Genomic DNA, 609 nt, shown 5'->3' on the forward strand with positions numbered 1-609 from the left:
CGGAGCGCAGGGCCGGGGCGCGCGGATGGCGGGCCCGGGGGGCAGCTCCGGGCGGCTGCGGGGCGCGCGGGGCATACTCACCTTCTTCCAAACTTTCCCGGGATTTATCTCGAAAACTTTCGGAGCGAGGCGGAGGCCGTCTTTCCGCCTTCCCGGAGGGGTGGAGGTGGGGAGGGCGAGGGGCAAACGCCACGCAGAGGGGAAGAAGGGGGAGAAAAAGGAATCGGTGGGATGGGATGGGGGTGGGGGAGAACAGGGTTACAAGTTTTGCAATGGTGGCCCCGCACGCACACGCCGCCCGCCCGGCCCGCGGCGCCCCGCCGCCGCCCCCAGCCCCGATTTCTCCCCTTCTAGCAACATTTGGCAAGCCCAGGAAACTGAGGGAAAAACCCACCAGCCCGAGGGGCTTTTCCTACCTCGGAATCGGAGGAGCTGTTTTGATTCGTTTCTGATTCATTGACTAGAGACGATTTGACATCAGCTAAATCCCTCTCTGCCGACGAGTTTTCGGAGCTCTTCTCCTCCTGTTCGCCCTCGTCTTTGAAGGAAATCAGTTCGTCGTTGGCGCCTAGGTCATCTCCTCCCCCGCCCTTCAGCTGCGGCATCTTT

This window comes from Tupaia chinensis, unplaced genomic scaffold (assembly GCF_000334495.1).
Source record: "Tupaia chinensis unplaced genomic scaffold, TupChi_1.0 Scaffold140534_1, whole genome shotgun sequence".
NCBI lineage: Eukaryota > Metazoa > Chordata > Mammalia > Scandentia > Tupaiidae > Tupaia > Tupaia belangeri.